Below are 24043 nucleotides of genomic sequence, written 5' to 3'. Positions count from 1 at the left end.
AGGAGGCTGTAGGATCTCCATGCTTGGCGATTTTGGAAGTCAACTGCACATCTGACCTAACATTGAAGCTAGATCTGCTTAGAGTAGACCTCCAGGGGTCTCTTTGAACCTAGCTTTTCCATGATCCCAGAACTGATGAATTCTGGAAACTTTGCCAAGGTGCTATGCCAATGTGTATTATGGATTAGAGATCAGTGGCTATCAAACTTTCTGATCATCATCATGCTTAAAGACACATCTGACTTGATGTCAAGTGCTAGTATTTTATCAGCCTGAACCTGTATTTCTCTAGCTTATTCCCTCACCTGATCTGAGGGTTTTAGCAATCCCATGATTCTTTACAAGAGATTAGCATGGCATCTGTGCTATTATGCATATAGATTATTTATGGGGTAAAGAACTAGTTTGGTTGATTATGGTGTTTAAAAATAAATTATTCCTTCTTTTTCATGTAAGATTACTTCAAAGAAGTCCTTTTCATGCCTTTAACAACTTTTACAGAAATCAGACCCTATTTTATTTTCTATTTTTAGGACCCTGATACAAACAAGGTCACAATTGCTTTCAGTTGCATGTTTCAGCTCTCCAGGCACACTGCCCTGTTCCTCTGTGAGTTACAGGCAAGCCTTGCTCTCTGAAGGCACCCTGCCCAATTGCCTGGACTTCTGTTCCTAGGGAAATTGTATTATTTCTTCTCCAGCACAATCACCAAAGTTATTCAAATTATCTCCATTTTTCTCTTACAAATTGCCTGGCCCTTTTTTATCCCATTTTTTCTTCTCTCTGTTTTGTATTCAGCTTTAGTCTTTTAGCTCACTCATTTCTTCTCCTCACTAGTTTTTGCATCCTTTGCCAACGCTCCCAATGGTTTATCACCTACTGTGATTCCTGTGCTATTCCACTTCTTCCCATGCAAACTACTTCAGTCCCCAAAGTAATAAAGTGGAAGTAAAAACCTTGCTGTTAGGACAGCATTAGAACTACTAAGAGCTTTCTAATCTCATAGTTTTGCTGCTCCACCCTCTGCAGCAGCAATTTAAGGTAGACTTAAGATAAACTTTCTAACTCACTAGCTTTAACTTGCTTTAGGGCTTATTGTTATTAATTGTAAAGCTCAATGTGGGAGCAAAACAAAACCTCAGAGATGGTGGATCTTCTCCAAGGAGAGGAAGAGAAACGGAGCTAGAGTTTAGTAACAGACCCCGACTCTAAAGTGTTACACTGGCCCAAGCTTGTGATTCTTGTCTACTTCTCAGTTGTCCTGGCACAAAGATTTGCTACGTTTAAGTGGAAAAGAGTAATTCCATTTACAGTAGGAGTTTCTGGAGCCTGACTTTGCAGCAAATCTAATATATCAGACAGAACTGTGGACTGATACCTTTTATCTTGATCTTCCAATTCATTATCTGTAGGGTAATTCTGTTCTGAAAAGAGCAACACAGTCCTGTTGCAGCTGGAAGATGCTTTATTATGATGTAAAAAATATTTGTATGGCTTAAAGACATGTAAAAGCTAAGAAAGTGAAACAATGTGGCTTCCAAAAGTGAAACTTCTAAAAATGTTCTAGACATTGAAGCACTAAGAAAATATTTTTTGATTCTGACAACATACTCAGCTTCTAGTCTCCCTTTCCTCTCTGATCTGATCTGAAGTCTGATGGGCATTATGCCAAGATGCTAGCAATAGCTACAGAGGTGTCAGTATACACACCACCATATGTGGATACCAATAACACACAACACTTTTTGTGCAGTCTATCTATATGTTCAGAGTTCTAAAGTCTTCTCGAGCATTTTATTCATGGGGTTCTCCAGTTCCCTCTTTATACATCTCTAAACTAGTTTTCCCTTCCAGAGTTTCGAAGGTACACGTCATCCTAGGTATTGCATACAGATGGAGAGCCAGTGTTATAAAACATTAGCTTTACACTTGTCCATAATGGCCTAAGAGATTAGAGACATCTAGTCCTTTCCTCTTCCCCTTCTTCCATTGGAGAAATTATTCTGGTGAGCAATTTTCTCCTTTGATTTTTCTTGCCTTGTAAGAGAGACTGATTTCTCAATCCATACACAGACTGTCAGTGCAGCATATCCAAGAACAGACTCCATAATTTGCAATTATCCTTGAATCTCTGAATTAATTAGGATACTAGATCTGAATATTGCCATGAGTAGCTATTAAAGAGCTAGTCATTAGCATGTTAGTAAGAGATTCAAAAGTTATCTAACAAAGCAAGATGGGCTTACTTTTTTTTTAGGGCCACCTACTGCATACAAATTAATACCTATAGGATTTTGGTTTTTCTTGTCTCACAACTAACAACACAGAAGCTTGATTTTTGCATACTTGCAAGACTCAGTTTGCTACACTAACTGAATGTGGATGGACTTTCAAATAAATCGAGGATTACAAAGAAACTGTAAGAAAGTTCAGCACAAATACAGGGATGTTCGTAAAAAAAATTCTAGTATTGTAGCAGACAGTACATTGATTAGTCAAATAATTCACTTATTTCTACTACTATTAGGTATTAAGGAAAAAAACAAGCTTTCAAACAGCATGGGCTAAAAATTTTGAACTCAAGGACTGCAAACCCTTGAGGTTTGCATATTTTCTCTCACTGATGATTCTGTGGCAGTAGCAGTCAATTTTAATAGCCCAAACTATGTTTTGAATCTTTCCTGTTTTATTACATCTTTTATTACAAAGAAAAGAACTAGTAAAATAATTAGGCAATTCATTCCTTTTCTAGCTACCCTCCAGAAACACCACAGATTCAGGAAATTCCCAACAGATTCATATTGTTTCTTATGAAAAAGAAAAGCAATTAGTAATGAAAATGTTAGTTTTAAGGAGTATCATTATGATCTTATTCTCCTAATTTCTGGTATGAATAGCTCATCTTTTGAACAAAGTAAAAAGGTTTTCATAATGAAATTACAGTCTAAAAATTACCTGTTTTAAAACAGATAGGTAAGGAACATGCAGTTCAAGATAACATCTGTAGTATGGGCAAAGATAGGGAAAGAGCTTAGAATCAAATTAAATAAACAATCTCACTGAATAAAAAGAACTTGTATGGGTTGACATATTGGTTGACACAGTATGGAGTTGGCAGTACTGGCAGTCCATCAAGATAGAGACATAATTTGAAAGAAGAGTACTAAATGCGATACTTCTGGGAGTCTTCAATTACCCCTGTAGTTTGTACAGTCAAAAAAAAAGGTGACAGACATAGCACATAGACTGAATTTTGGATACTGTCATAGACAGCTGCTTAGGATGTCCACAAGAAAAGATGCAATTCTTGACTTGGTCTCAGGTAATACAAAAAAGATGGTTTGACATCTTGCAACAGAGAAACCACTCTAAGTGACCTTTCTGTGCTCAGATCCAACATCCCTACTACAGAAGGCAGAAAATCTGCCAGTTATGACCCACATAAAAAGAGAAAATAGGTAACAAAAAAGAAAAAAGTTTGTTTAAAGCTAAGAGTTAAGTCCTCATAGGCAGTATAGAAACTACCTGATGCCCCTACATTGGAAGCTCAGACCCAATGCAGTGTGTCAAGAAAAGCTTAAGACATAACAAGAAGTTAACACAGTTAAATAGGAGGGCAAATGAAGCCATTAGGAACAAAAACGCTCTTTCTGAAAGCTGAAATCATCTTCAAATAAAGAAAGTAAAGGACCACAAATGCTGACAGGTTAAATATAAAAACAGAAGACAGCCCAAGATGGTTCTAAGGGACAAATGGCCAAAGGCATCAACGCAAACAACAAACCTTTCTTCAAATGCATCAGGAGCAAGAAGCTGTCTGGAGAGTCTGTAGAGCCACTGGGTGATCAGGATATAAAAAGGTTCACTGAAGAGAAACTAAATGAATTCTTCAGAAACGTTTTTGCTATTTCATGGGAAATTCCCATGCTAAGAACTCACTGAGGGACTCTTATCAGAGGATCTGCCTGAAATTGAAGTGACTGTAGAACAGGTCGTGAAACAAACTGACAAAACAAACAGTAACAAATTGGAAGATCAGATGGTTATTTGCTCAAGTATTCTGAAGGAACTAAAAAATACATAGCTTAAAAAATACATAGATGCAGTACCTGAGAACAGAAAGACATCGAACACAATGCCAGTTTCCAGGGAGATCTATAAGACTACAGAGCAGCAAGCCAGACAGTTGTATCAGGTAAATTAGTGGAGCCTATAACATGGAACAGAATTAATGGACACTGACATAAACATGAACTACTTATCCAGAAGGTTTCTGCATGGATAAGTACTTTCTTAAATAGGAGGTCAAAACTAGAAATAATAGGTACATTCCCACAGTTGAAGGTGTCCACCAGTGATGTTCTGGTTCTGTGTTCTGTACTGTTCAATACATATATAAATGACTTGAAACAAGGGGTGAACAACAGGGTGACCAAGTTTGGCAACAATACAAAATTATGCAGGACAGTCAGGCTGAAGGTTGTCAACAGAGAATTTTAGAAGGATGTTTTCACAGCCTGAAAAAGCAGGAAATAAAGTGTGAGATTAAATTCCCTGTAGATAAGCAGAACGTGATCCTCATGGACCATAACCAAAGCCTAACTTCACACGCCCTTCAACTCCCTGGAAATGCTCCCATGAGTTGCATACTTTCTCCCAGAAACATAAGGCTGACTGGTCTGTAGTTTCCTGGATGTATCTTTCTGCCCTTTTTGTAGATGACTCTAGTATTTCTTCTTTTCCAGATATATGGGATTTCCCCTTACTTCCATGACCCTTCAAAGATGTTAAGGAGTAGTTTTGTGATGATACCAGCTAACTCTCCCAGCACCCTCAGTTGCATCTTATAGTTGTACCTGTCCAGTTTGTATAGATGGTCTCTCACTTCACACACACACACCACCCCACCCCCACCCCCCACCCCCCCCCTACTACCAGTGGTTTGCCATTTGCTTCATCATTGCTTCTTGACATAAGAGTTTTGGGGCCTGACATCACCTGTGAAGACAGGTTGAGTACCTCACCCTTTCCTGTCATTTTTGACAAACTTGCTGGTCCTGTTCAGCAGCAGGCCTACATCTTTCTTGTACTTCTGCTTCCTACTAACATACCTGCAGAAACTTCTATGTTATTCTTTTTCTCTCTTGCTGGTTTGGGCTCCTGCTGAGCTTTTGCCTTCCTAATTGCATCTCTGCACACTAAAGCAGTATTTCTGTATTGCTTTTGGGGAGTTTGCCCCCTTTTACACTGCTCTGGTGCTCCTTTTTTTCATTTGAGCTCTCTCTGTAGCTCAGTGTTTTTCCAACTGATTTCTTTTCACGTCTCCTCCTTTTTCTGCTCAAGCCCCTTGGCCTTTACACTTCTACAGTCGCTGCAGCCAGCACTGCTGTTGACATTCATGTCTTCAAACACGTCTCTATTAGTAAGAATTCAGTCCACAAGAGCACTGTTCCTAGTTGTCCCATCCACAGACTGTGCTACGAAGCTGTTCTCAACGCACCTGGAAATCTCCCAGATTTCTTACACACTACTATGTTGCTTTCCCAGTAAATACCAGGATGGTTGAACTCCCTTTTGAGAACTGAGGCCTGCAGGCCTGAGGCCTCTTGGAGGTAAATGAAGAAGGCTTCATTCATCTCTTCTTCCTGATCCAGGTCTGTAGCAGACACCATGAGGTCTCTCATGGCTCTGACTTTGACCCAAAAGCACTCTACAGCCCACAGCTTATCTCTGTTTATTAAAACTGTTCTTTTACACAGAGAACAACCCTTTCTTCTCTTTTACCCATCTTTGACACTTTCTGACTTTCCTTACAGTCTTAAACTGTCCATTGCAGGACTCCAGACACATGAGCTATCCCACTACATTACTGTAATCCCAATGACATTGAACTTCATTTCTTCTGTTTTCTTCCCCGGAGTGTGAGGGTTGGTGCACAGGCACTTGAGATGATGTGCCATCTGCTCCTTGTCTCTGAGGGGAGTGTGGTAGCCTCCCCTACAGCTCTGCTCCACACATGCTTTCACCTTGTCCTTTCCAGCCTTGATTATCTCCACTCTGCTTTAACCCTCATTTAAAGCCCACTTCATTGTGCCCCAATCTACTGGCAAAGGCACCCTTGCGCTCCTTTGAAAAGTGGATCTCTTCGCTCAGTAGATCGTAGTCCCTTGATCACGGAAGGAGAAAGACTGTCAGTTGCACCAGCTACACAGCTAGGTGTTGACCCAAATGATATGCTTGCTTCTGCCTGCACCCTTCCCTGGCAAGACTGAGGAAAAAATAACCTGAGCACTTGTCTCCTTTAATCTCAAAGACTCTGCAGCCCTGGTTAATTTCTTCTAGATCATATTTTGCAGTATCATTGTTGCCCACTTGGAAGAGTAACAAGTCCTTGCACTTGATGAGTCTTGGTTGTCTATTTGTGCAGGACTTTGGCTGTATTTTGATTCCAGGCAAGCAGCAAATTTCACATGACTTTGCATCACATCAGCAGACACGTACCCTCAGTTTACCACAGAAGGGAGTCTCCTGCTATTAATACTCAGTACTACTTTTCCCTGACAAGTTAGACATGTTGAGCTGTTGGCTTGGTTGTCTCTTACAGGCTAATGTGTTCATCCTTCCAGTTTATTCCCAGAACTCCATATCTGTTCTCTGCTGAACTTTTCCAGATGAGGGGAGAGCTTCTGCCTTGCTGCCGTGAGTCACAAGGTGCCTTGTTCTGTGCACTGCTATTCCTTCCCTGTTTAAGCTTGCTTCTGTTCTTCTCTTCTTCTCTTGTCTGCACACTGAGGCCTTGGCCCTTGCCCCTGCAGCATCACTGCTTGACATGTTATTAGTCTTCTGTTCACTCCCCCTGCTGCAGCATAAACTCCCTGCAGGTCCTATGCCTGCCAGCTTCATGGTCTATCAGGCAGCAAGTCCCACATGTGAGATCCCCACCCTGCTCAGCCCAGCGAGGAGTACCAGGCCCTCCCCACTGTCCCTTACCCAAATGGCCACATCTCCCCCACAGGAGCTCTGGCTGGTCAATGCCTCTGTCATCCTGGGAACAGCCCTGTGGACTGCCACAGGAGTGTCCTGTCACTACCATTGTCACTACAAACGCCCACAGTCTTATGCCACTGAAAAATTCATGGTCTGCTAGCATCTGGAAAACTGTGTGAAGTTCTGCTCTTCCCATGTCTGATATTATGTGGCAGAACTGGTAAGATAGAAAAAAAAAGGACTACAAGGACAATCAAAGGTATGAAATGGATTCTGTACAAGGAACAATGTCTTCAGTCTGGAAAAGAGACAGTTTAAAGGAAGACATGCAGAGGTCAACAAAATCCCACATGGCATAGTCACTAGCTCTCCCAAAACAAAAGTTGGACATAACAAACAAAGCAAATAAGAGCCAGACTTGAGAACAGATGAAAGAAGATAGCTCTTTATGTAACAGCATGCTTTTGATGGTTAATAAGCACCTCATAACTTCATTGGGTTGTGGAAATCTGAAAACAGGTGGCTTTTGAGTATTAGGAGACAGTATAACATATTCTTGCCCTGTTCTTTCTCTTTCTTCAGCATATACTTAATGGTCACTAGTGGAGACAAGCTGTCCAACCAACAATGGCCATTCTCATTAGTAAAACACACATTTGTTGCCACAAAACATGAACCAGAAAACATAATGAATCAGGTTTTTTATACAAAACCAGATTTTCATCCATAAAACATCCAGATTAGGAATCTGGACCATACTTTCAATAAAACACAAAATAGTTTCACTACTGAGTCCTCAAATACACAAAGACCTCTAGATTTGCACTACTCATTCTAAGTAAAACAGTGAATAGAACAAAAGAGTGAAATATACTGGACTGGATTGTGGTTATGGCTCTGGGAGATCAAACACACAATCAACACTTGCTGCACTCCAGAGTTATCATGCTTCACTAAAATAATGGTGTTGCTTCTGCAATTACAGGACAGATTTCAGTTCAAAAACTAGTCAGTTGCCGCCAAAATGCTGTTCAGGAAACTGTCAATAGATTAAAATGGACAGAAGCATATCTACAGGGATGTTCCTCACAGGAGGGATATCAGAGTTACTGCTATGATACAATTATAAACTAAGAGAGCCATAGGAATCATTGTTACTTTCACTGAATCAGGGGAAAGAAGAGAGGAAAAAGAGAGAGAGTAAAAATAATGAATGCATTAACTTGTTCCATAACTGCAATCAGGATATTTCATTGACATTACTGTGGAAGTAACCTGAAATTCAAGCCTTTATTACAGTAAAACACAGCAATCAAAACTGTGTCTATCCCTATGTCATGAACACAGGAATCTTCTAGCAGTGTTGAGAACCCAAACAATTTTGTCCAAGACCTGGCACAGACAATGCACATCACTAAAGTCCCCGATCTCAAGTGCATAACAAGCAGGTAGGAGTTGCAACTCCCTTTTCAGAACAGACTGGTTCATGATATCACAGTATTGAAATGAAAAGGCAAAGTAAATAAAAACAAGCCAGCACATACTGAATTTTAAATTTAGTGCTTTAAGTGCATTTAATGGCAAAAAGGAGGTTCAAATTGATTTCCAGACACAGTTTCTGAGCTGTGGTTTAGAGCCATATCTGTTCCCCCTCCTGCCCCCCATTTTAAATCCGACGTCTCTCCCTGCAGTGGGAACTTGGACTGGGTAAAATGCAGGCTCTCTCCTCCCCACACCTGGCAGAGGCTGAATGCCACACACATTCTCTCTTCTGTGACTGCAGGCACCGTTTCCATGGCAGCGCCAGGATAACCACTCCGAACTGGTCAGGGAGGGAGGCAAGAAGAACCGCTGCCAGCCCCCGCAAAGCTCCCTCTCACCTCCCTGGGCAAGGCACTCTGAGAAACCAAGGGCAGGAGCAAAGCTGACCACACAGCCTGAGAGGCCTGGGAGGGATCGAAGGCACAGGCAGCACCACGCAGCGCGGAAACCTCCCTTCGTGTCTCATAAGAGCTGCTGTAGTTCAGACACCCACGATATGGCGGTTTGACTGCCCAGCTGTGCAGGTAAGTGGAAGGAGATCTGCGATGGCCGGAAAGTGCTTGGTTTTCCTCCCTTCCCAGGGCCTCCAAGAGTATGTTGCCTGCGGTTCTGTAGCAGATGTATTTCTGGCCACTTCCTGGTTAAGGAGAAGTAGAGATGATGCCACAAGAGCACATTTCTCCATTTGCCATGAATTGAAACAGCACAAGGGGACCTCATTTTCACTTCACAAATCACCAACACCAACCCACGGCACCAAAGTTTTAATTGGATTTTTCAGCATCTCAGGACCATGTACGTGTTGGGATTATTGTGTCAAAGCCATGTGATTTGCACAGCTGAATGTCTCAGAGACAGAAATGAGATGAAATGTGACACTTCTGAATGATCTTGGATAGCCTGAAATAATGAGAATCGGGAACTGCAATCTATGCTTGCACACATATCAAAGACCCAAGATTACTCTGGCCACTTCCAAACCCCAGCCGGCTCACAAACCACGATGCAATGTATCAGTACCGCACATAGGCCCTAACCACGCACAGGAGGCACCTTCACAGGATCACAGAAAGGTTGAAGTTGAAAGGGACCTCTGGAGATCCTCTGGTTCAACCCCCCTGCTCAGGCAGGGCCACCTACAGCCAATTGACCAGGACTGTGTCCATCTGGATTATCTCCAGGGATGGAGACTCCACAACCTCTTTGAGCAACCCATGCTAGCGCTCAGTCACCCTCACAGTAAAAAAGTATTTCCTGATGTTCAGAGGGAACCTCTTGTGTTTCAGTTTGTGCCCACTGCCTCTGGGCCTGTCACTGGACACCACTGAAAAGAATCTGACTATCTCTTCTTTCCACCCTCCCTTCAGGTGTTTCATATATATATTGAGATCCCCCCAGAGTCTTCTCTTCTCCAGGTTAAACAGTCCCAGTCTCTCTCAGCCTTTCCTCATAGGAGAGATGCTCCTTCATCATCTTAGTGGCCCTTCTCTGGACACTCTTCAATATGTCCAGATCTGTCTTGAACTGAGAAGCCCAGAACTGGACCCAGTACTCCAGGTGTGGCCTCAGCAGAGGGGAAAGATCACCTCCCTTGACCTGCTGGTAACACTCCTCCTAAGGCAGCCCAGGATACTGGTGGCCTTCTTTGCCACAAGAGAATATTTCTGGCTCATGTTCAACTTGGTGTTCAGAAGGACCCCCAGGTCCTCTTCTGCAAAGCTGCTTGCCAGCTGGGTGGCCCCCAGCATGTACTGGTGCATGAGATTAAGGGGCATATCCCTGTCTGCAACTAGCATTACCAAGGTTACCAAGGCAAACGCATGTCACCCCAGAAGCAGAAAAATTTGACTAGACAGTTGCCATGCACACAGTACTAGGTAACTTTTTGTGCCATTGAAATTACTCTCCCTCCCAGAACACCTCTGCAGTAAAAGAGAGAATGTCTACGAGTTTTCCCATTCTGGCCAGTGTGAGATGTGTAACTTCCTCCTTGTGTGCCTGAGGACTAGGAATGCATAGGATGTCCAATTATATGATAAGTTATGTGGGAGAATATTATTTTATTTTCTGAACTGATCATGGATTGTTCATCTTACCTTGCCAGGTTCATTCCTCTCTGCTCATGGACACTCTCCAATTTCAATAACAGCCTGTCCCACACAAAACACTAACTCTCCCTGCTCTACCTGAGAAGCTACACTGGCTACAGTCCTGAGAAGCCTCTTTGCTGAATAAGCCTGGCTCCTTTGATTCAGACCCTTTAGAGGGGAGTCTCAGCAGCCTGGAATACACAAGCACCAGCAACATTTGCAATGCTAAACTGCGAAAGTAGAAAAAAAGACTACTTAATTTTCTGGGCCTGTTCTGTTGTCTAGTCCTTGCGTATTTTAGATTACCCAACCACCTGACAACGAAAATGCAACATCAAACTGATTACTTCGCAAGTGCTGGAAATTTATAAAGTAATTTCCTCCTTGGGTTAAAGAGGAAGAGTACATACTTAGTGTACTAGTCAGGATTTTAAGCCAAATTTCACCTTTACTGAAGCCTTATTATTATAGCGTTACTTTCCCATTCCTAAAGCTTGATTTCTATTTGGTAAAGACTGTTTTTTTATAATACGTGGCTGGCAAAGTGTGTATCATTTCGAAAAGCAAAGTCACTGGAATTAGAATGAAAGAAATAATTTAATGGATTGCACTGACTGTAGTCACTCTACTCCATTTCTTCAAACAAGAGACTGCATTGACCAAGAGAGACATTTTTCTGGCTCATGTCCATTGCAGAGCAAAGTCAGAAAGAGAGAGACAGAAAAAGAAATACAGCATTCCCTCCCTTGAATACATTCGTAAGAAGTGGGCAGAGACCTTGCAACAATGTTTGGGATGTCTTTGACAGCATCATCGGAATATAAAGTGTCTCTAACTACTTCCCACATCTTTTTTTGGAAGAGCAAACCCCTCCACAACAGTGTAATACCACTTAGAGAGAAGGATTTTTTGAAAATTTAACCCTTATAAATGAGCTTCCTTCCCTTTAAGCAGCTTCGTATCTCCACACTGCAAACAGTTTCTATCTTTTGTTCTTCCAGTTCATGTTCAACACAGGAGAGGAGTAGGAAGTGCTTTCAGATTCAGTACTACCATAAGCATAAAGTACAGTCTCTACAGCTAGGAGGCAGCCTGGAAAACCAACCCTAATTCTGTTACCAAGTTTGGCAGCTTGATTTGTCAGGACTGGACAGAGGGGAGCATAACCTCCTGGAGGTGTGCTGAAGTGGATACCAATTTCTTCTAGGATTTTAGTTTCCTTTCCTGAATTTATAGAGCACATCTCTCAATCCAGTGACACAGGCTTTATAGCTGCTAGTGAGTTTACAGTTTTATGCACACCACTACTTTGGGCATGTTTGGTACCATGCTCATCTGTCTGTTTCTTGGGAAGAGAGGATGACAGGTATCTCTGTAGCAACTGAGTACACATGGCTCTGGATATAGGACTTCAGGCAAGTAATTGCAACTATGTTTTACCTAAAAAAATACTCTACAGTTAGAATCCCACTAAAATGGAGACTACAAAATTATATACAGCGAAACAAACTTGAGACTGAGAAGCAGGCATGTGAGAAATAAGACTGAAGATAACAGCACAGAGAACTATGTGACCTAAATTATAATTTTAAATATGTAGAAATAGGAAAGCTTTGGATAACTCAAATACCACGACATTGTAACTACTGAAAATGCTAACTTTTTAATGACAACCACTGTATGCAAATGATGTAATTACAAACATCAGCACAAAATGCCTTGTTGACAAACAGGGGGAAACGTTTCGAGCAGCATAGGAAGAAGAAAAATAAATTCTGAAAATATTGCTATGTATACGGAATAATGAGGCCTCATAATAGATGCTGGATCTTATTTACCAAAATTTTGCTGTTTGATTCAGATGTTAATTTCGTGCTGCATTAAATGAATAACAGATAAAAATCCTTTTCTTTAAATGCTCACATCAGCTTCAAAATTACAGTTTGATACATTTTTAAATTAATCTTACAAAGCACTGACTCTTAAATTTCCAAGCTGTGATGATTTAGAATTGTAAAGAGTTCTAGTAGTGGGAATGGAGAGAGAAGAGACTGGAGCAGATAAGAGACATGGGATGCTCTATCCATATCTGCATACTGACTACAGGACCTTCTGGTTAGAGGATAGCCGGATTCACCACCACTTTCATTTATATATAAATAGACCTGAAGAACAATGACTCATAATTTCACAATCTGAGTAAATACTTTTAATAATTACTGATGTATTTTAATATCCTATTGATCAAGTTTAGCCAATGTTCTATTTCAGTAATTTCAGAATTGACTATACTCCTGGCACACAGAGTAGAAAACCAAAACCAACAGTAAAAATCAGTTAAAAAAAATGTCTCTAGGTTTATCTAAGGGTGAAGTTTTAAAAATGTGTAATCTATCTTCTTTCTGTCTGCGAAGGTCTGAAATAACCAGTCGCACCGCAATAACCTGCTATATGTCAAAGCCACAAAGCAACTCATCCCACTGTAGACAAACCCAACATTCAAAAATGTTTGGAAAGAAAGATTTAAAAGAAAGAAAAGGTCAAAAAACCTGCAGCTAAGACACTGCAAAACATAGCTGCTGCAACAGGTGGACTGTTTTGTAAGATTACCATAAAATCCTTCTCTGTAACAGAACAAACCACAATGTGACAGTAGATAAACTCCATTAGAGTGATCTTAAGTACATGTAACCATGTAGACAGAATAAGCCAAACATCTGCCCATGTTTTTTTCTGTACTATGTTGATGTTGCTATCATCTGAGCACATTATCCACATGTCCCCTGAAACCATGTATTGCAATTACCATCAACTGGTATTACACCTGCTGAAGAGGGCAAAACTGATTGACTACAGCTTCTCCTGCTGTTGAGCTCAGCCAACAAGCTGTTCATGAATCCTGCAGATGTTTTGGTAAACTGGGCCAAACTGGTTTTTTAAAAAAACTAATTAAAAAAACCCTAATTTAAAAAAAAAAAAAAAATACACTGTTTTTCACAGTTACGCTGTGCCTCACTGGTATGTATTTCAAAACGTCAACTGAGATCAGCATGAGGTGAATGACAAAAACCATAATGAACATGAATTTCATAATATATAAAAAATATTATGTCATGACAGAAGTGTGTCCTGAAGCAATAACGACAGTGCTGGCAAGCAATAATGACTGGGCTCCCATTGCCAGAAACACTTTCAATCCCTTCATGATATATGGATTTCATTTTTCCAAACTCCCTTCCAAGATATATTGATTTTTAGATGGAAAAGCATGTTGGGTTTTTTTAAAGAAACCAATTTTGTCATTCAGAAAAATCAGTCAGAAAATGCAAAGTCCCTATGCTGACTGACTCAAATCTCCATCTGATATCTCCCCCCAGATAACCAAATAGCTAATTATTCTTTTAAATCATTCCATGAAAATTAAAAGTTTAAAGGAAGGAAAGAGAAACTTGCGCAAGTAGGTTGTCTAAGAACTTGGAGAATATGCCTATGTCCAAGCAGGAATTCCACTGATTTTATGGATAGCATTTCTGTTTCTCCAAAGCCAGTATTAATTAAAACAGGTTCAGCCTGTTTACTGTCACAGAAATGTAAAGATAGGGCCAGGAGGCCCTGACAGGACAGGTGGTTTAACATTAAAGCCTTTTAGAGTCTGTCCAGATATCCACAGTCTACCTGGAGATCACAGCCGACCAAGCAGTTTCTTTTGCTGCTCTATCTTGCAGCCATGACATGGCCATAGTCTTTCCAGAATACTACTACAGGTGAGATTTTCTGCAAAGAGAGAAATTCACAAGTGTAATTAATATACGTGCTCTGAATCAATGCTATCGTGTTTGTATGCAAGTCATCCCCGGACATAAGTGATAATCCTTTTAAAAACCCTGCCATGTTAGGCTAAAGAGAGCCTAAAGATACAAGTTTCAGAAAAGTGTTACCACAAGAGCTTATCCATGAAAGGAAATCCTGTAACTTTTAAAGAATGTTTTCAGGTAATCATCCAAATAGTGTATTGCCCTAGTCACAGAATGGTTTGGGTTGGAAGTGACCTTAAAGATCATCTATTTCCAACCCCCCTGCCATGGGCAGGGACACCTTCCACTAGCTCAGGTTGCTCAAAGCCCCGTCCAACCTGGCCTTGAACACTTCCAGGGAGGGGGCAGCCACAACTTCTCTGGGCAACCTGTTCCAGTGTCTCACCACCCTCCCAGGAAAGAATTTCTTCCTCAGATCTAATCTAAATCTACCCTCTTTCAGTTTAAAACGATTACCCCTTACCCTATCACTACACTCCCTGATAAAGAGTCCCTCCCCATCTTTCCTCTAGGCCCCCTTTAAGTACTGGAAGGCCGCTATAAGGTCTGACCAGTTCCTTCTCTTCTCCAGGCTGAACAAACAACCGCAACTCTCTCAGCCTGTCCTCATAAGGAAGGTGCTCCAACCCCCTGATGATCTTCATAGCCCTCCTCTGGACCTGCTCAACCAGGTCCATGTCCTTCTTATGTTGGAGGCCCCAGAGCTGAATGCAGTACTCCAGGTGGGGTCTCACAAGAGTGGAGTAGAGGGGGAGAATACCCTCCCTCGACCTGCTGGCCACACTTCATGAACTTGAACTTCATGAGGTTTGCACGGGCAACCTCTCAAGCCTGGCAAGGTCCCTCTGGATGGCATCCCTTCCCTCCAGCGTGTCAACCGCACCACGTGGTTTGGTGTCGTGAGGGTGCACCCAATCCCGCTGTTAATGTCACCAACAAAGATGTTAAACAGCACTGGTCCCAACACTGACCCCTGAGGAATGTCACTTGCCACGGCACTGCACTCAGACTTCGGGCTGTTGAGCACAACTCTTTGAGTGCGACCACCGAGTCAATTCCTTATCCACCAAGTGGTCCATCCATCAAATCCATGCCTCTCCAATTTAGAGACAAGGATGTCACGTGGAGCAGTCAGACGCTTTGCATAACTCCAGGTAGATGACGTCAGTGCTCTTCCCTTATCCGCCAAAGCTGTAACCCTGTCACAGAAGGCCACCAAATCTGTCAGTCGCTATTTGCCCTTAGTGAAGCCATGTTGGCTGTCACCAGTCACCTCCTTGTTTTCCATGCACCCTAGCACAGTTTCCAGGAGGATCTGCTCCATGATCTGGCTGGGCACAGAGGTGAGACTGACTGGCTTGTAGTTCCCCAGGTCTTCCTTTTTTCCCTTTTTAAAAATGGCTGTTATGTATCCTCTTTTCCAGTCAGCTGGAACTTCACCGGACTGCCACAACTTCTCAAATATGATGGATAGTGGCTTAGCTACTTCATGTGACAGTTCTCTCAGGACCCGCGGATGCATCTCATCAGGTCCCATGGACTTGGGCACCTTCAGGTTCCTCAGACGGTCTCGAATCTGATCTTCTCCTACAGTGGTTGGTTCTTCTTTCTCCTAGTCCCCACCTTTGCCTTTTGCATTTTGGGCAGTGTGGCTGAAGCACTTGCCTGAGAGCAAAAAAGTCATCGAGTACCTCAGCCTTCTCCATATCCTGGGTGACCAGGTCTCCCTTTTCCTTCCAGAGAGGGCCCACATTATCCCTAACCTTTCTTTTATCACTGATGTACCTATAGAAGTTTTTTCTGTTGCCCTTGGTGCCCCTGGCCAGATTTAACTCTATCAGGGCTTTGGCCTTCCTAACCTCATCTTTGGCTTCTCAGACAGTGTCTCTGTTTTGCTCCCAAGTTATATGTCCTTCCACCCTCTGTAGGCTTCCTTCTTATGTTTGAATTAGTCCAGGTGCTCACAGGCCTCCTGGCATTTTTGCCTGACTTCCTCTTCATTGGAATGCATCGCTTCTGAGCTTGGAGGGGGTGATCCTTGAATATCGATCAGCTTTCTTGGGCCCCTCTTCCCTCCAGGGCTTTATCCCATGTTACCCTGCCAAGCAGATCCCTGAAGAGGCCACAGTCTGCTCTCCTGAAGTCCAGGGTAGTGAGCTTGCTGTGCACCCTCCTTGCTGCGCTAAGGAACTTGAACTCCACCATTTCATGGTCACCGCAGCCAAGGCTTGCCCTTGAGCTTCACACTCCCTGCCAGCCCTCCCTTTTTGGTGAGAACGAGGTCCAGCACAGCACCTCTCCTCACTGGCTCCTCTATCACTTGGAGAAGGAAGTCATCACTGGTGCATTCCAGGAACCTCCTGAATTGCCTGTGTGCTGTTGTGTTGTACCTCCAACAGGTATCAGGATGGTTGAAGTCCCCCATGAGGACAAAAAAGATCAACTTTCCCCAAGTCTGTTGACCCATTCCATTTCAGTGGAACCTACTACCGAGATGCACACAAGAACACTGGAAGGGTACTCTGGGTCTCATTCAAGATGTGATGGATCTGTAACCCTTCCTGATTTCATCTTTGCTTGAGACTCTCTATACATTTTTACTGCTCTGTTAAAATAAGAGCAGCCTTTTCCTTTTGTTGGAAGGACCAATACCTGAGCTAATGTCCAGTTGAAAAACATACACCCAGCAACTTTTAAGAATATATACATTGTTTCCCACTTCCTCTTCCCTCCCTCCCTGAAGTCATGACTTAGCTTTAGGTCTCTGGCACAGAGCTACAGCTACAAAGCAAATGAAGTTCTGGCCTACTCGGTCAACTGAAAGGGATAGTTTGGGTCCTCAGAACAAATGAATGCAAGTCCTCAGTGTACCAACATTTTTACAGTACATGCCAGTCAGGTGCTAGCATACTAGAAAAAACTTATTTATGATATGCTACCAGGTTCATTATGATAAGTTAATACTAATTTAAAGATATACTTTAAATGACTATTAAACACAGTGAAAGAAACAGTAAAAGGTACTGTGAAAATAACTTGGGTATATTGTCATGTGAAACATTCTTCAAAGACAGGCAACTTGTGCAATGAACACTGGGGAAGTACATAGATACATGTTCTCTATTATGTTCCTATTTAAATGCAGAGCTAATTATGATATCACTGCTTATGTAATTTTGCACTGTATGTATACTTACACGGGCTTTTAAACAACTGCAGAAGCTTACTTAAGAGGGACAGTGGCACTTGAAAAAGTCATTTACAGGTACATTAAAAAAGTAAACACTTTATGGTGGTAAATATTTATTAGAAATAAAGTACATAGGGTACATAAAGGAAAAGCAAAATTATAGCTGAGGAGCTATAAAGTAGTACTTCTTTCATCCATGAAACAAAATTAGAGCAATGGTCTTAAAAAACCCCAAAAAGCATGGATTGCCAGCACATCAGTGAATACAGCTATCTGTAGTAATGGGAGATTGGAGCTATATCCTGATCTTCTCTAAAAATGGATCTGAGAGATATCTAAAGCCTACATCGTATGACAGAAAACGAATGAGAAATCTATATACTCCATTATGTTATTGCTGAAGAAAATTCCCCACCTCTATAACTACAATTTCACTACATTTCATATTTTGGTAGTGAATACAGAGTCTTTCTTACAGAAGCTCTATTATTTCTGATGAAAATTACATAGCATTGCTGCACCAGAGCATAAGGACTTAAAGTGAACTGAGGCAGAAAAGAATTATGAAGAAGAAAACATGATTAATGCAGGGGTTACTCAATACTCATATGTAGTATTAATCTTGTATGAGAACAATTATATTAAAATAAAACTGCTCTAAATTCTTTTCTATGTTTGTTCAATTAATAGTTTGGGGAAAGCAAGCTATTAATCTAATCCTAGCACCACCATATAATTTACTGGGAATTACTTTTTAGGCATCTGTGCTTGGTAAAAAATAAACCAAAAATATTTCAGTGTTTGAAGCTTTATGAATGTCAAGCACATGCCTTTCCAGTGCAATGTCTAACCTTATGACTGTTTAGAAAGGAACAAATATGATCAGGATACTGTAAAATTATTTATGAAAGCCCAAGGTCTTTCATAGTTTATATACGATTTTTTTTCTTCCTCTTTTAATCACATCATTCTGAGTGAATGTTTCAAACAAAATTTATGCAGATAAAGCTGGTGATGTTTCACCTCCTCCATAGGATATGCGAATATGTGGTTTAGTTTACTACGTCTGAAGTTACTTAAAGCAATTATGTAACTTAGTTTCAGCAAAAGCACAACAAAACCTATCTTTCACAACTACAAGGGTACCATAAAGCAATCCAACACAGATTTACCTCCTCTAAGTCAGTCAAGTGCCACTAATTTCAGTAGATCTTGGTACCTCATTTTAAACCATCTGAGAACTTCTTCCGGCTTTTACTGCATAGCATTGATTTGATTAGAAAAAAAAGAAAATACTAGAGACAAATCACTAAAAATATTTCCTCTGACTCAGCAGCCACAAACTTTCCTCCTTAATGGCACTGAATTTCATATGAGAACTGAGGACCAGCTCTCTCACCAGCTAATGGCAGGGACTGGGCTGACAGTAGCTTTTTTTTGAAGGACTCAGGAATAAGTCTTTATGCATGTGAATGAATATCAGTTAGGTGGGAAATTATTTAAAGAGAATCATAGCCTAGGAGTATAGGGCTGTGAACAGATAATGGCTCTGAATGTCAGGGAAAGACAGACAATGAAAAATAACTGAGCCACTGTGCAGAGTGAGATGGAGAAAAGGAGCAGAGCTCAAGCACAAAAATGAGAACTTGCTCCTCACAGAAAGCTGACACCGAGCCATTTCTGTGCTTGACACTCAATCTGAAATTTGGCTATTAAATTTTTAGCACATCCAAAGCCAGTTGGGAGAGTCAGCTGTGGAGCCACAAGAAATCTAATCTGAAATCAGGGCAGGGCAGACACATAACACTGCAGCCTTGAAGAAAAGGAAGAAAAAAAAGAAAACAAATTGCCCATGTTTGTTGTTTGTTTAAAATCTCTGCTAGTAGAATTTTTTTTATTTTAACTTTTTGTCTTTATTTATTGACAATCAATCATCTCTTGCAGGAGAAGAATTTTTGAGGTTTTCTCAGAGGTTTCTAGAAACAGGCTGACTTTTCTATTGCTTAAAGGCCAGCTTGTGAGAACTAACAGCTTCAACAGTCTAAAAGATAAAAGCATTAGAAGGTTCATGCTAGACTAGGCCCAGTGATAAAATATTGACCCTTCTGAAGATAAGCCATTAAAATAACAGCAAAAATCTACAGCTGTGTAATATCACCTCTTCACTTTCATGTTGTTATCTACATTTTAGTCAACAGCACCCCTCTGATATTATGGATGATGGATTAATCTTAATCCTATAGCTATGCAAGAGAATTTGTATCAGGTTTTGGCATGTCCCTTCTGCACATTCATAAACTCTGGCACTTAAGAAAAGTTGAAAGAGTTGGAAACATGGAAAAGCAAACTCAGTGCTGGACCAAGTCAGCTTAGGTAAGAAATCAAAATAGAACTGCCTGTTACTGTTGAAATAAGGTTAATAATAAATCCACTAAAAAAAAAAAAAAAAAAAAAAAAAGGAGCGAAAAGTCAAGCGGCAGAGGCTAACTCAACTACGTCAGATTTCAGATTTACCACCAATTCCAATTGTGTTGTGGTTTCACAAAATAGAAATGAGCAACTGCACAATCAAGGTCATAATGAAGATGTTGTTACTTCCTATGTAGTCTACTGGGCCATCCTGCAGGCTGGACCAGCAGTCTACCTTTTTCTCACCAAGGCAGCCAACAATCATCTTCAAGCCACTGTTCATGCAAGTCTAACAAGGACAGGTACACATTTCAGATGAAATAGCCCCGTGCATATGCCAGAATGAGAGCCTGTATGTACCAGAAAGCAAAGGCATCTGCCCTCAGTTCCCAAATTTGCTACCACTCAAGCTGTAGATATCCTTACACAACACCTGTACAACCCTAAAAGAACGGTAATAATCAGTATTAATTTCTTTATTAAAGAATCAAAATATCTTAACACATGGTGCACACATGCTCAGTGATAATACTATTCAGAAGGATGCAAGTTTTCCTTTAAACAAAAATTATCAGTATTCATGACTACGGTGCAAGCTGAGGCCACAACTAGAAAAAAAAAACCAATCTGATGACACCTGTCTGAGTGCCTGTTGATCACCAAATGATTTAATGTTGTAACTCAACAGTACAAATAGCTACTATTTCACTGCCTATAGTTTTAGCAGAAACTGTCATGACTGCTTATTGCAGCCTCAATAGACTTTTTACAGCCTTTTCTAGCACAGAAGGGAGAAGTGTCCCAACCCTCAGTTTCTCTGACAACTTCTGAAGCTGTGAAAGTTATTTGGCTTCAACATCTTTCAGTCCACTGAGAATAAAACTTTTAGAACTGGTCTAAATAGAAATTACACAACTGTATAATTCCCAGGTAATATACTAAATGTATAGGCGTTTTTCTTATCAACTCCCAAGTTCTGATTTGCTCCACCACACTGACACAAAATCAAGGATCTTTGTCGAGTAACTCACCCATACACGCTGCCATTAGAAAGCGTTAAGACACAGGGTGTGTTAAGGAGAGCCTTACTTCGACTGATGCGTAGTTGTGTTTCCAACTACTTTTTCTTCCAGATCCTTAAAACTGCACAGTCTTGTAGCACTCAAGATTGACAGAGATGTGTTGCATGTGTTCACAGCTGGGAGAACAAAGTTCCTGCTTTAATTGTCAGGTTAGCTTTTTCAAAAGCGGATTAATGGAATGACCATTCCAAGAATGTCACACAAAGGTCTTGACCTCTGGCAGAAACTATTTGTTAACAGTGTGAACCCTATACTAAGAGTTTTCTGAAAGGATCTCAAAAAGAAATATTTTTAATTTCTCATCAAAATTATCCCAATTATTTCCTACAACATCAATGTCTACTAAAATAAATAAACAAAATCAAGAAAATCCCCCAAAAACCAATAACTGCTTTCATATTCCAGATTTAAATGTAGGGATAGTAGCTTCCATTAAATGTATTATATACTCTGCCAATTGAAAGGCCTGCCCAGTGTCAACATTTAAATCTAGTGCATGCTGTTAGATCAGGGCTTACCATTTTCTATTACCTCTCCCTTTCCTCACAGGTTAAAGCAAGTCTCTAATATATTTAAAGTACAAGTTTGTATACATATGTATTTGCATACGTGCACACACACAAACATAGCACGTGCTAGTATCATGGACCCATTGTATGGAAGGCTGCTTAAAACATGGAGAGTTTCTACTTAAAGTATCATGCTACAAAAAAGTGTGTCAAGACCCTTCTACTTTCGTAGGTTATTAGGATGAATTTTTACCAATGACAGAAAGCTGGTTTATCATATCTCTCTGTCAGTCACTTCAGGACTCAGCAACTAGAAGACTGAACATATTTTTTCAGAAAAAGGAGAAGAAAAAAATAAACTATACCTTCTGCTTACAATTATTTTAATGAAAGAATGCCTAAGCTACTGAACATCATTAGTACAGAAACAACTATTACCTGTATAATAAAATCACTGAAGTAATTCCAACTTTGCCTTCAACTTCCAAAAATCAAGATGTTAACGTATGGTTGAATTAGTTCAGTTACTCAGAAATCAGTGGAGTAATACCAGAGATAGATTCGGATCATTATCTACCTTCACAGCACAAATGAATAATGCAAATGTGTATGCGAAGGACCATGAAGTATCTCGGCTTAGCAGTGCATTTAAAATGTATCACTAACTTTCAGCTTCTTGAAATATTTATCAACTGCAGGAGGTTCCACTGAGAGCACACTCTATTAGGGACTTCACTGAATTTTTATTTCAACGCCTGACTCAGAGGACTTTAGAAAAGGAGACTGGAATTAACTGCTAAGCCAACTTCAGGTACTGCTCTGGCACCATGGGCTTCAAGAGTCCCTTCACAAGTGTTTCTGAGTCACTTTAATATTCTTCCCAAAGCCAAAACTAACTGGGGTCTTTAGGCAGTGAATCTCAGAAGGGAGAAAAGGAAGGTAACAAGTTTCTGGACACTTGACTTCAAAAGCCACTAAAATTAAATAGTATGCAATTAGAAAGCTCCTGAAAGAATCCACAGCAACAAGTATGCTTTGAGACACCACAGTCAACTCAGAAGCACTACATAACAAGTTAAGCAGTCTTATTAAAATCAGTCTAGTGGTACAAACTAGTTAAAATGACAAGTTGGATCAACTAGGAACAAGCTTGGATCAATCATGCAAAGCACTTAAACTACGGAGCATCAAATATTGGATTCGTTTTCCTGAACTTTTTTTGAAATAAAATTAGTTCCTGATCTTGAAGTAATTAACGTAGTTTTATTGGTCTATTAAAGATCAGAACATCTTAAGTAAGATTTTTTTTTCATGCTGAATACTCTGCAGTACACATTAAAAAAAAAAAAAAAACAAAAAAACCCAAAAAAACCAGCCCTTAGTTTAAGATTGAGCGATTAAACTAGTTTGGTCTAGAAAATCTTTTCTTTCCAATTTTAACTAATAAAAACTGATAGTTATGGTTATATCAAAAAAGAACTCCCTCAAAGTCATACATTTTGTTCATTATGGACTTTGGGAGGGTACGTGCTTATTCATTTAATTTGACAAATGCAATCGCCTAGTAAACAGTATTACTCCACAATAACATATTCCTTCAGTGTCTTGAGTCAGGAATAATATGTAAAATCAACTGGCTCTAACCTCCCCCTCCCCTCCCCTTTTTTTTTTTGGTAGGAAGTACTAGACTCGGGGGTGGGGAGGGGGATGTGTTTGCACGTTTCAGATATTTTACTTGAATTCAGCTAAAAGATCAAACTATTAAATAAACTGTTACCTTAAGAAGTATAAAGATCTGTGGCAGAAAAGGCTTTTGGGACGTTTCCACATGAAATTCATTTATTTAGTCCCTTTAACAGTCAGTCACATTTCCCTGGGACCTGAGCAGCACCAGATGAAACCAGGAGGTCACAACCGTGCATTATTTTCACTAATATTCTGTAATGAATTTCAACTTAGCTGACCCATCTACACAAAAAAAAAATCTACCTGAAAAGCCTAAAGACTTAAAGGTTAAACATATTTATAAGAGATGCAAATCCCATTCTCACCTATTTAAGACTATACTCTGAAAAAAAAAGGTATCACCACAGTTGAGTACATCGTATTTACTGAGAACGTTTTCTAGGGTATAAAAGTACAAAGCAACAGGTCTGTAAGCTCAAAGCATGCATCTACAAAAATACATGTTTGCACAGGAAAGATAAGCCTGTTAAATTATTTTATCTCAGTGGAATTGCTGATTTTCTTAAATCTCTGCTTTAGATTAACTTGAAACAAGAAATAACCACAGTCAAATCAAGTGTTGCTGAATAAGGACATGAAGCATTTTGGGGAGACAAGACACTTCCACTAAAGAGTAACATTTACTTTCTTGCCTTTAATGGACTTCAAAGCACCCATTTCTCTCTTTTTAAGC

At 40.4% G+C, this 24043-nt stretch overlaps 1 protein-coding gene across 8 annotated transcripts in view; it reads right to left on the bottom strand.

Moving 5' to 3' along the window:
• CTNND2 (catenin delta 2) overlaps positions 1-24043 on the bottom strand; it is a 700247-nt gene that overhangs the window by 432496 nt on the left and 243708 nt on the right. The window lies entirely within an intron of this gene.

This window comes from Strix uralensis, chromosome 1 (assembly GCF_047716275.1).
Source record: "Strix uralensis isolate ZFMK-TIS-50842 chromosome 1, bStrUra1, whole genome shotgun sequence".
Classification (NCBI taxonomy): Eukaryota; Metazoa; Chordata; class Aves; order Strigiformes; family Strigidae; genus Strix; species Strix uralensis.
The sequence above is the reverse complement of the archived record's forward strand: the minus strand, read 5'-3'. Positions and strand labels throughout refer to the sequence as shown.